Here is a 13,120-nt window from a genome sequence, read left to right on the forward strand (position 1 = left end):
GTTGGTTAACCCTGCTGCCTCCAGCTTCCTCTCAAGTCAAATGAGGTTTCTATGAGATTACATAAACCTATAGCCTAGAATAGTATGTACTCAATGAATTAAAACCATGATTATTATTGGAGAATTGGATAGTTTATTTATTTAAATATTCTGGCTAATTGGGAAATATAACCTATGCCATGCACAGGATTCATTTTTAATACAGAACAGATTTGAATGAGAAGTCACAAAATAAATTAGAAGAGAAAGACACTTAAAAATTCAATATTTCAATTCAAAATAATCATTATTAATATAAATTATCCTTTTACTCTAAAGGTTTAGATATCTCATTTAATCTTTATGCTCTGAGATTTTATAGTCTTTGTCCATGTTTAATAAATTATTAAATTCTTCCATGACATAATCTCTCTTTAAAAACATGTCAATTTGGCCAATATTTGTTCTGAACTTTTTGTATATGTTATATTGCAATATAGTTAATAAGTCAGATGTACAGGTGCATTCTCTATTCCTTATATTTATTAAAATTCCTACTGGAATGTTAGCTGCTTATAGTCAGGCACTGGTTCTACATATTTTTTGTACTTTCAATGATATGACACCTTTTTGAGGTATAAATATTTAATACATAACTGACAACCATTATTGTTTGAAATATACATGCACACATATTCATATGTATTTCAAATATATTTTCAAATTATGATCATATGAGGGATAATGTAAATCTTGCCTTTCTTTGCCATTTTTAATTGGTAGCCGACTTATCTTTCCTATCTGCCATTGAAATGTATGAAATTGCTAGGGATGTTGCTGGGAGGTAATGCTTGATTCTCTGTAGAGAATCAAGCAATTAAGGATCTGGAGCTTATACTAAGTTTGTTAAATAATAGATATGGATGCCAGGAGGAAAGGCTAATGGAATCTTTACTATAAACTTCTGGGAGGGCATTTTTAAAGAATATGAGATTTCTGTATATTAATTTTGTATTCTGTGACTTTACTGAAGTCCTTTATCATTTTTTGAGGGAGTCTTTAGAGTTTTCTATATATATAGTATCATATCATCTGCAAAGAGTGACAGTTCTTCTTGTTCCTTATCAATTTGGATACATTTTATTTCTTTTTCCTGTCTGATTGCTGCAGCTAGGACTTTTCAGTACTAAGTTGAATATAAGTGCCAAGAGTAGTCATCTTTGTCTTGTTTCTGATTTTAGAGGAAAAGCTCTCAGTTTTTCACCATTGAATATGATGTTAGCTGTGAGTTTTTTTATATATGGTCTTTATTATATTGAGATATATTCTGTCTAAACCTATTTTGTTGAGAGTTTTTATCACTAATGGATATTGTACTTTGTCAAATGCATTTTATGTATCTATTGAGATGATCATATGGTGTTTATCCTTTCTTTTATTCATGTGATGTGTTGCATTATTTCCAAATCTTGAACACCTTTGCGTTCCTTGAATAAATCCTACTTGATAGTGGTGAATGTTTCTTTTTAATGTATTGTTGAGGTTGGTTTACTAATATTTTATTGAGGATTTTTGCATCTATGTTTATCAGAGATATTGTCCTGTTGTATCCCTTTGTTTATTGAAACATTAATTACAATGCCCCAAAAATGGAAGCTACCCAAGTATCTATCAATAGATGAATAGATAAAAAAGATGTGATATATATATGAATACTACTCAGCCACAAAAAAGACTGAGATCTTGCTGGTTGCAACAATATAAATGCACCTAGAGGGCATGATGCTAAATGAAATAAGTCAGAAAAAGATAAATACAAATACCATATGATTTCACTCATATATGTTACTTAAGAAATACAACAAACACACAACCAAAGGGGGAAATGCACAAATGTGTTAAGTACAGTGAATAAACTGGTGGCTGCCAGAGAAAGCTGGATAGGAAGATAGGTAAAATAGATAAAGAGGATTAAGAGTTACAAACTTTCAATTATTCAGTATAGAGAATATCCTCAACAACATTGTAACAATGTTGTTTGGTTGCACATGGTGACTACACTTATGATAAGCACTAAATGATGCATAGAATTGTTGAATCAGTATGTTGTACACCTGAAACTAATATAACACTGTATATTTATTATCCTTCAGAATATGAGAATTTATTATGAGCCAAGAAAGAGTGCAGCAGAAGGGGAAGAACAAAATGATACACAGGAAGAAGGGAAAAAGTATTGATAGTTCTCATTTAAAAAATAGAATAAAATATCATGGCAGGGAAACCAACCGAAGTGAATGATCTAAAACTGAGGATAAGAGCAGGAGACAGATACATATAGCCCTTTAATCAAAATTTATCTTTTGATTTTTGTAAAGGAAATGATAGTAAAGGAAAATATGAGTCTTGCATAAGAACTCAAGAAGAGAAATCAGTTGAAGAGATAAAAACCTAGTGCTCTGTTGGCTAATTGAATTTAAATAAAATTAAAACAAACAAACAACCCAGTTCTCTAAATACATAGGTGGCATATCACAATTAATAACCAAAGGTCATGTAAATAGATCATCTTATCAGGACTTATAGAGTTAATATCTACTAATTTTTTATACCAAAATGATTCTGCTTCCTAATGTTGCCATAAACAGAATTTGAAATTCGTCATTATTCCCTGAAAAACTTCTTAATATATTCCTTTTTAGTGAAATTATACTTCATGTGTCTTTAAAAAGTCAAAGAAGACTTTTGAAAGTAATTGATAGGCCTGTCTGTATGCTCTGCTTAGCCAGATGCTCTAGAATAAAGATTTTTTCCATTTACTTTCTACTAGTTTAATATAGGAATAATACATGCCGTTTGATATATCTTCAATTATAATTCTGATTTCTCATATTTCCAGGTGGCCTACTTAGAAACTCTGCTGCATTTTTAATTACCATAACAGCATTACTTATCATTCAAATATGTATTTTTTTACTTTTATGCAGATTGAAAAGAAAATTCTTCCCTTTAAATAATAACATTTGGTTGGAGTTTCTCATTTGTTTTTTTCAAAATCAATCCCCCGTTTGGAGTTATTCTATTGTTCTTTGATATCTTCTCTTCTTTAGCTTATCAATAAAGAATGGTGAGAGTTTCTGTAATATTAATAAAGTTTGACTAGGCATGGCTAGAATTTACTTCTTTTTATTTATCTAATCAGTAGGGTAAATATTATTGGCTTTAAACATGAATTCAAAGTTGGTTATTATTATTTTTCTCTCTAGCATAAAGCACTTATTTTGAAATGGGCTTTTTTCAATGATCTTTTTTTAAGGAATTGAAGTCCTTAAGCTGGCATTGTTTATTAAACATTTCCTTTATTTTTCCCCAATATTTATTGAATAGCATTATTACCCTAGATGGTTAAGAACTCAGTAGATAAAATTTCAGGTAAATCTTTTAATGAAAAACTAGCAAACTTATACACTTGGCTCAATCTAGACATTTCTCTAAAATAAGTGCTTATAGTTATAGTTAGTTATAGAAATAGTTAACTAGCAAAAGCATCCCTATTTAGTCTATGAGGATTACTTTGTTGTCAATTTTCTGGAAAGCTTGAACTCAACCAAGTTTAATTTAAATTATAACAAATCCAAAATATTTGGATATCACATGCCATAATAGATCATACTAAACCAGTGATTTCTGCACAGCAAATCATTTGTAAATCATTTGTGTAGACTTCTTAATATATCAGCATATATAGTCTACTTACAGCTTCTAATAAAAGTGTAACAGCTCATCTAGATTTATATTGCTAGAAGAATGAGAATTTTTCTAAGCTTAATCAGTGAATGTAATTAATTGGTAGCCCAACTATTTGATTACCATTTTTTCAGTGTTATCTACATTTATCTATTTCTAAAAGGGCTGAAAAATATTCTTTTAAGTTAGTGATATAAGCATGCCCATCCTTTTATAATCCAATTCTAAAAGTAGGCCAGAAATTTCACACTTGAGTAGATGTATATATTCTCTATTTTACTTAATCAGTATTTTTGAGGGTCTATTGTGCCTTAGAAACTGTTATAAGTGTTAAGGTGCATACAAATAAGATGTTTTTTAAATGGTTCCATCACTGCCCTAAGAGAATTCAGAGCCTAATACAGGACTCTTCAAACTTGATATTGACATTATCAGACTACTGATGCCTAGGTTCCATTACCAGTGCCCAAGATTCTGATATAATTGAAATGATTATGGTCTAAAAAAGCTTTTCAAAGTCTCCAGGTGATTCTAATGTTCAGGTAAGATTGAGAACCACTGATAATGAAAGCTATATAACCAATACAGAGCTCTAAGGGAGGAATTGCAATTGAAGAACTTGACAATTCCTCCTTAGGAGTATTGAAAAGGACTTCACCAAAGAGGTTGAATTAAATCTTGGAGAAGTGGTCACCACTAGGCAGCTTATAGAAGAATACTGAAAGGATAGTCCATGAGAGGAAGTAGTAGGGTATTAAAGTATGCTGTGCCAAATGTGCTTGAACAAACTCTGTACACTTGAACATAGAGAAAACATGAAGCTGGAAAACGAGGTTGAAACCAGATAAGAGAGTATATCAGCGTATCCTGTAAGCAAAAGGCTTGTTATATTTTTATACCTTCTTTTTATAGTGTGTCATATTAAAAGTAGTTTATCATATTTATATGTTTTCTTTTAAAAATGGAAAGTATGACAGCAGGTGGAATAGAAAGAGTCCACCTTCCCATTGGGACATTGGACATTGGGAATGGGACAAGAACAATTATCAGACCTAAAGGAGGTGTAAATTGCCTGAATACAGTCAGTAACCAAAATGTTTCAGAAAACATAACATTCATTTGTTTAGTAACAAAACAGTCATTGAAGAATGCTGTTTGCTGAGTAATATGGTGATGCCTGGGGATAAATCAGTGAATAAAACTAATATTTACTAATATGGAACTGACTATGGAAAGGGAGAAATAGATTCCTTTAGTGCTGCCTGAAGAATTCTATGAGTTCCTAATGGGTGCATGACCTTTTTAAAACTCTCTAAAGTGATTCAGAGCTTCTGGTTGAAATAAAGGGCATGAAAATATAAGAGCCAATATTCATTCGATGTGTTTGTTTACATATTTAATCTCTACATGTTATGCTGACCATTTTGTTTGTTGTCAGATCCATTCTCTGTCCTTTCTTTCTCTGCTCTGTATTAAGGAGAAAATTATTTTAACCAAGTTCTTTTGCCAACTAGTTTCTAGTTAGACACAGGCACAGGAGGCTTAGGAGGGAGATTAAAGGGCTAGAAGTAGAGCAAAGTACTTGCCTCTCTCCTATTTCCTCTTGCCCATCTGTCAGGGTCTCTGCCTTGGGCAGGGCCAGCATCAGCTTTCCAAATTTCTGCCTGGAAGCTCCTCTCTTTGTGTTCTTAACTCCTGATCCTGAGGGAACACAGCTGCTCTTTGTTCTTTAAATTTAGGAGAGATATTTTCTTCTTTCTGTTAATCTCTGTGTTATCTTACAATCTTGTTTATCCCTTCAACTCACACTTTTGTAATCGTAGTGCCCCATCTTAAATTCGTCTGTTGTTCTACTTGGATTAGTTTTTATTTTCTTTCTAGAGCTTCAACCAATATACATGTGTTAAGGGATTTGGATCTCAAAACAACCTTAACATGTAGGTGCTATTTTATTCCCACTAATAGATGAAGTAAATGAGGTATAGAATGGGTAAGTAACTTGCCCAAGGTCATACCACTAGTAACAGGGCTAATAATAGAACCCAAGTTGTCTGATTCCAAATTCTGTGATTTTCACTATTACCCTAATAGGTCTGAATTTTGTTTACAAAGACCCACACAAAGAAATAAATGTTATGTCACACCACCAGAACCACTGAACCCATCCCCATACAAATACCTTGGAAATAAAAGTTTCACTAAAGAATATATTTTCTTATGTGTAAATCATTATAAGTAATACTAGATCCCGTAAAAACAACTAGAGTCTATAAAACAAGAAAGGCTTGTTTTGTTTTCACTTTCATTTTTCTGCTCCAAGTAGTCAGTTGGCAACCTAGTAACTGAACATTTCATATGACCTCCAAGTCCTTCACTGGAACCTTCTAATCAACCCAGGATCAAACAAAGACTACAGTTTAAGGACATACACATTTTCTTAAACTTACCTTGTAGAAACAAACATTTCTGCTCATACTCCAGTGGCCAGGAGTAGTTGTCATACCACCTAAATGTCAAGGGATTTGGGTGCCATGGGTGAAAAATTTAAAACACTTTGGGAACTTATATACTGTGTCTAATAAAGTGGGTCCTGTTGATGACCTGTGTGGATTAAAGAGTGTCACAAGTTTGTTACTCCTCTAATAAAGAGATGGAGTATATTTTCCCCTATTGTTGCATCTAGATTGGCCTTACTGTTTGCTTTGTCGAATAGAAAGTGGGAGAAGTGATTGTTTGTTGTATAGTCTTTAAGAGGCTATCAGGATGTCTAGCTTATTTTTCTGGAGGGAGAGGTCACATAGAGAACCCATGGAAAATGAAATACCACAAGGAAGCAGAGAACATGTGGAGCCCCAGCTTACAGTCCCCAAGACCCCAGACATATGAGAAGCCAGCTGAATACAACTGAGTTGATGACTGTAATTGATTACCACCTAGAACAGACCCGTTCATTCCATAGAATGATAATAAATAATAAACTATTGTTATTAAGCCAGAGGATTTGGAGATAATCTTCTATGAAACAAACAATGGAAAACTGAAACATCACCAAATATGGATTTCACTTTTTCTTACATGTATGGAAAACACAGCCTCCCCAAAGGTGAAAAAAATCCATCCAATTGCTGCCTTCTGCTAAAGGTCTATAATCCCCAGTTAACACAGAATACTCTCCATCTTGTCTACATGTGGCTATTTGTGGTTCACCAGTGTTCTCCAAGGCCCTAGATCTGCCGTGAATTCAGTGGTTGTGTGTGCTATGTTATTTTCTGTTCCATTCTATCTTAGTCTATTAAATTTTATTTTACTAAAACTGCAGGTCACATGACCCACTAAATTGATTTTATGACCTGCTAATACTAGATCATAAAGCACAGGTTGAAAAACACTGCATAACATTACACTGACTCTCATAAAACTGGTTAAGTTTTGTGTGTCTGGGAAAGACAAGTAAAGAGCAAGATTACAGAATGATTTTAAGTAGGGGAATGACATGAATAGATTTCATTTCAGAATAATCACTACAGCAGCAATTGATTGGAAAGAAGGACTGGTAGAAGTTTTCTCAGAAAAGAGGAAACAAAGGTATTTAGGTGACAATTTTCAGGACGGGGAAAAGGCATAGATGTGGGTGACTTTATAATTTTGAGGACCTTTTTTGGATATGTGCTATTAACCAGCGAAAGAAAGAAAAGTGTATGTCTGCTCTTATCAAAGGGAAAGAAGTGATTCCTAAGAAATACAACACATTCAATTTAGATGTATTTTTATGAGAGCCATTTCTTATAATTTTCTGAAGCACCTCTATAGGCAATGGAGGCCTATACAGATAATTGAAAAGGAATGATGGTGACAAATATGAAATGAAAATAAGCAAAACTGGTAAACTATCAAGTATATTTTGAGGTTGTAAGTGAAGCATCAAACAAACATGGTGTGTGTGTGTGTATAAAATCTGTATATGCCTATATAGTAGCCTTTCAAAAGAAAAACTAAACAACAAAACCTTTAGGAATTTTTGTTTTCTGGGCTATCCTTTTAGGAGAAAGAAAAACAAATGCAACAAATTTCTTGGGTTCTGGGGGATTAGATAGACAGTACAGTCTCCTTTACTTATACTAAATACCCTTCTATTCAGTGAGAATTAGTTTTCCTTATGGTGACTAGGGGAAACAACTCATGGTCACCAAACAACTATGAGATATTCTATTCACATTATAAATTTTTAGAGAAAGTATGACACACATATATTTTTAAAAGATTCTTAACAAGGATTCATTTACTTAAATCTCCTTTAATCAAATAATCATGCCTTTGGAATTTCATTGAATCAAGTCTATGGTAGCATTATGAAGGATTTTATGAAGGAAAATGGCCTGGACAATAATAATATTTTTAAAAGAATGCATCATTTAAGGTAATATAAAAATGTCATGATTGGGATCCCTGGGTGGCACAGCGGTTTGGCGCCTGCCTTTGGCCCAGGGCGCGATCCTGGAGACCCGGGATCGAATCCCACATCGGGCTCCCGGTGCATGGAGCCTGCTTCTCCCTCTGCCTGTGTCTCTGCCTCTCTCTCTCTCTCTCTCTCTCTCTCTCTGTGACTATCATAAGTAAATACAAAAAATTTTAAAAAAATTAAAAAAATAAAAATGTCATGATTAATCCGTTCAAATGCTCTGCACACTACACTGAGCTATACCAGTCTTTCTTCATAAGATAGTCAATATTATCACACCCCCCTTGTTATTGCTATCACAATGATTTATGTACTAGAAACTGCAAAGCTTAGCTTGCTATTTTTGCTTTTCAAAAAAGAGGTCTGCTATGAACCATTTAAAATATTTGGAAATGTATCTTATAATAAATGGTTGCCTTATTTTTTTATTGTATATTAAAGAGGAAAGATGATAGAAATTTAAACTTTGTACTAAATTTTCACAAATGTTGAGGTGAATGACACTTAGGTGAGTTGATGGGAATCAGGAGTTTATTACATTTCTTTTAGTAATCTACTTGATGAGTGTGGAGATTTACTTTTATGATTCCTCAAATTGACTTCTTCTAAGATTGAACCTTTTTCTTATTAAGCTCTTCATATTTACATGAGTCCACATAACACTTATTTTTTAAAGATTATTGTTAAGTGATTTGATTATTCCTATAAAACATTGAAAGCAAGGCACATTTAATTTACTTATTTAATTTTGAATAGTTTGATTTTATTCTGTTGCAAACTTTTTGACAGATATGATCTGGGATAATTGCTAGTCCTGAACTAAATCTGATACTATGATTGAAGGTTTAGTAACAATTTCTTCTACATTTACCAAAAAACTCTCTCAAAAACAAAATAACAAAAACCAAAAAAAAAAAAAAAAAAATCTTTCTAAATTGTCTCAAAATAGAAATCTGTTGTGATTTACAAGGAAATTCGCTAAAGACTTATTTTTTAAAAGATTTATTTAATTGAGAGAGGGAAACAGAGAAAGTTAGGGGGTGGTGGGAGGCAGAGAGAGAGGAAGAATCTTGAGCAGGTGCCATGGCCAAGGGTGAAGAGCAGAGCCCAATCTTGCAACCCTGAGATCATGACCTGAGTTGAAACCATGGCTCAACCAACTGATCTAGGCAGGTGCCCCAAGGCCTTTTTCTTAATCTGCATACTCTTTGGAGTACAGAGATTATAGGGGTCCTACTCATCATTATTATGCATCAGAAAATTGTGTGGAGATATTTGATTTGAAAATGAAGTGTACAATACAAAGTGTTGTCTTTTACTAAAGAAGTTGGATAGGAAATAGAACCACAAAAACCTACAGAATCTTGAGATGATAGTACTAATTTGGGTTGGAACTAAAAAGGACTCAAAATGATGAAAAATATAAAAACTTGTACTGGATCTAACTAAAACTTTTGATGCCATTGGATTTATAACTAATATTCTAGCAATGATATACATATATATACATAGAATATATTAAGAAGAATCATACCAATTAACATTTACTGAGCACTAATGATACCCCTAATAGTGTTGTAAGTGCTTTTGATGTATTTAACTATTTAATCTTCATACTTAATACTACCTGAGATAAAGGCTATTATAGTACCTATTTTACAAGTGAAGAGATGGAAAATCTGAGAACTTATGTGGCAGTCTTAGGTATGAGAAGAAAAGTAGCAGGACTAGGATACAAATCTAGGTATTTTGGCCCATCCAAAATACCTCTTATTAGTCAATATGCAGTTTGCATACATTAGGTATATAATAAATCCCATGGCTCTAGTATTGAAATAGAAGCATAGCTTGATACAGTCTTTGATGATTTATAATTTAAGAAATAATAAATATAGAAAAAAATTATCATGTGTGTGGAGTGCGTGTGTATTTCAAAAGAAAAATAGAACTAGTTAGATTCCTCTGTGCACAATCTGTAAAAAATTCCAAGGAAGGAATAAAGCAGTGGTCATCAAGCTGGCTTGTGTAAAAACAAACATGCACAGTATTTTTCCTATATGTGGAGAGAATGTCCAAAACTCATTTCCAAATCTATTCCTTCCTAAAAGCATCTGTCTGAAATTAAGCCTGATGTCGAAGATACATGTTGATCATTTTTATCAGCCACCTCCATACAATGCAGTCTCCTAATTGACATACCATAAAACTTCCCAAACACTGAACAAAAGGGCAATTTGGGCTATTGGCATCTGCATTAAGAAAGTGCAGGATATTAATAATTTGGTCTTAAATCCTTTCAAAAATCAGATTTTTTCTAATTTTTTGATTCAAAAACACCAAAAGGGGACCTAATGATAATAACTGATTTAAAAAAAAAATTTAAGGGATCCCTGGGTGGCGCAGCGGTTTGGCGCCTGCCTTTGGCCCAGGGCGCGATCCTGGAGACCCGGGATCGAATCCCACATCGGGCTCCCAGTGCATGGAGCCTGCTTCTCCCTCGGCCTGTGTCTCTGCCTCTCTCTCTCTCTCTCTCTCTGTGACTATCATAAATAAATAAAAATTGAAAAAAAATACTTTAAAAAAAAAAAAAAATTTAAAATACTGTTCAGGGAACCCTGGGTGACGCAGCAGTTTGGCGCCTGCCTTTGGCCCAGGGTGTGATCCTGGAAACCCGGGATCGAATCCCACATCGGGCTCCCAGTGCATGGAGCCTGCTTCTCCCTCTGCCTGTGTCTCTGCCTCTCTCTCTCTCTCTCTCTGTGACTATCATAAATAAATAAAAAATTAAAAAAAAAGAAAATACTGTTCACTTCATGATATTTGGCATTAAAATTAGAAGAATTTCCAAGAACTTAATGATCCTGATAAAAATAAAACATTTTCTTATCTTATATATTTCTTTATACAATAAAGCATTTCCAGGTTTAATTTCACTAAAAGTTAAAAATAAATTACACTTTGGGACACCTGAGTGGCTCAGCAGTTGAGTGTCTGCCTTTAGCACAGGGCATGATCGGAGACCCGGAATCGAGTCCCACATCAGGCTCCCTGCATGGAGTCTGCTTCTCTCTCTCCTTCCCTATTCTCTACCTCTCTCTCTCTCTGTGTCTCTCATGAATAAATAAATAATATCTTTAACTAACTAACTAACTAAATAAATAAATTGCACTTTGATAATTTTATAAAAATAAATTCTATATATTCTAACATGTAATAGTCATATGGATATCCAAAATAATTGGGGAAAAGTCTCATCTATCTTATTTAATTAGGCACTTCTAATAAAATCTTACTTATTATATTTGTTATCAAAATCTGTAGTGTTTTTATAAATAGTTTTGATCAGTGGTACACTGATAACAATTAACACTTAGGGCCCTGGAGTCTAAATAAGTAAAAAATAATCTCAATATATACATATATTTTATTGCAGATACAAATATTTTACCTCAATAAGGCAGGTGTCTCACTAGAAAACATTCAAATGAACACTCCTCTCATTGTCTCCAGGCTGATAATCTGGCCTCAGAAGAGTCTTAGGGAAATCCAGTTCCTGCTCTGTCAGGAAATAATAGGATACATCAAAGAAATTACAGGATTTGGCTAATGATGACCCTAGAAACCATGAGAATATCTTTTTGAAACTCACTGGAGCCCATACTCTTTTGTTTGGAGTTGACAGTGAGAGATACTGGCATGCAACTGGGCTTCCTTCCTAGGAATCATAGTATGTGTAGGGGACAAAGGGTAGCATTTAATGCACAGAAGTAAACTGGATATGATTACAGAAATAGGAAGCAATGTTAAACTGGTGACTGGGGTTCTTTTTGTAAAGTAGACCATAGAGGTCAGACTCTTTGGAGGTTTGTTTGTTTGTTTTGTTTTGTTTTGTTTTGTTTTGTTTTGAGGTCAGATTCTGATAGAAAGAGTAGGTCAACAAAATACAGACAATGGAATGTGGAGGTAGGTGGGGAGTAAATGGAGAATAATCAGCAGAGTATGCCATTCAGCTTTTTAGTATTTAATCATGTCCTTTGGCTAGATGAAGAAACTCACACCTCAAACACAGGAGAAACAAATCCCTGCCAGTCACTATTTTGCTGTGACAAGATGTCAATTACTTTACATAACACCTGGAAACTAAATTGATATTAGCCACCATCATGACTCTTCATAGAAGGTAACATCACAAAGGAAGGAAGAATAAAGTGTTAATACCTAAAATAGCAGTTATACTCCCCACTGTGGTAACAAATTATACATCTATATTGGATAATATTTACTTTTTCCCCCCATAACACATTCCATGTTCCCTCATCTTATAGTAGCACCCAAGGTGGTCTTTTCATTTAATTGTATTTTTTGTATCATCTGGAAGTTATTTAAATTATGACTGTTAAGGACCTATTCCATCTTTATAGAGTTGTTGTCATTCTTTTTTTTTTTTATTATTTCCTGGGGCTGAATATGGTATACTCAGTACCACCCCATGAATCCTTAAAGTTCCCAACTAGGTCCTTCTAATCTCCACTGTGCAGCAGCAAATCCCATGGTATTCCTAACAGCTAGAGAACCTGTGTCATATTGATAAGTTTATAGGAGGAATCAAAGGAAGGCAGCAGGGCTTCATATAGCACTGAGAACTAGAAATACTGAATTCATCTGTATGTGTTCTCATAGCTTGGCAATCTAGTGTAAAAATAGCACTCATAACTTGGAAGGGAAAAAGTAAAAGGAAAAAACATACTGGAGTCATTTGGGCAATATATATCCTTTGCTTTGTTATCACATCTTCTTTCCAAATCAAAACCTTATTCTTAGAACAATCTGCTAAGGATTGAATAAAAAATGAGCAGGATAGAGTCGGTAGGAGTAAAAGAAAGGGAAGTGAGGAAGTGCTCAGAGGTTGAAGATTTTTAAGGTAAAAGGCCAACT

This window comes from Canis lupus, chromosome 17, assembly GCF_048164855.1.
Source record: "Canis lupus baileyi chromosome 17, mCanLup2.hap1, whole genome shotgun sequence".
NCBI classification, from domain to species: Eukaryota; Metazoa; Chordata; class Mammalia; order Carnivora; family Canidae; genus Canis; species Canis lupus.